Below are 449 nucleotides of genomic sequence, written 5' to 3' on the forward strand. Positions count from 1 at the left end.
AAAGCTTATTTCGGATTATCTGGAGGGTAACTTCTAACCTTTGCTTTTGGATTCCCCATTTGGTATACAGCAATGGATCTGCTTATCATTTTGAACTTGAACAGGTACAATCTATACAATTTGGTTGATCACTTCCATAATCGTGGCCTGTATCGGTCGATTTTCCTAAGGTAAATGCTCGGTTAATCAAATCCCAAACGTAGTCAGTTAATTTATCTCTTTAATGTTCAACTCCCAACTTGTAGCATAATGGAAGGAGAAGAGTCCTTTGAAAAATTCTCTCCGGAAGTAAGATTGAAAGACCCAGTTGTTGGAAAAGCCGCGTCCCTAATGCCTCCTATAATACTTTTCCATGGATCCTCAGATAATTCCATACCATGCGATGCAAGGTATATATAATCGTCCTCTTGGATTATACATGCTAATTAATCCTGTGATTTAACTAAAAC

At 37.6% G+C, this 449-nt stretch overlaps 1 long non-coding RNA gene across 1 annotated transcript; it reads left to right on the forward strand.

Moving 5' to 3' along the window:
- On the forward strand, window positions 1-408 carry LOC104775020. Its single transcript, XR_765650.2, has 3 exons — window positions 1-26; window positions 105-170; window positions 246-408. It is a non-coding gene; the product is annotated as an uncharacterized LOC104775020 (long non-coding RNA).
- Window positions 409-449: the final 41 nt, after the last annotated feature.

This window comes from Camelina sativa, unplaced genomic scaffold, assembly GCF_000633955.1.
Source record: "Camelina sativa cultivar DH55 unplaced genomic scaffold, Cs unpScaffold07899, whole genome shotgun sequence".
Taxonomy (NCBI): Eukaryota; Viridiplantae; Streptophyta; class Magnoliopsida; order Brassicales; family Brassicaceae; genus Camelina; species Camelina sativa.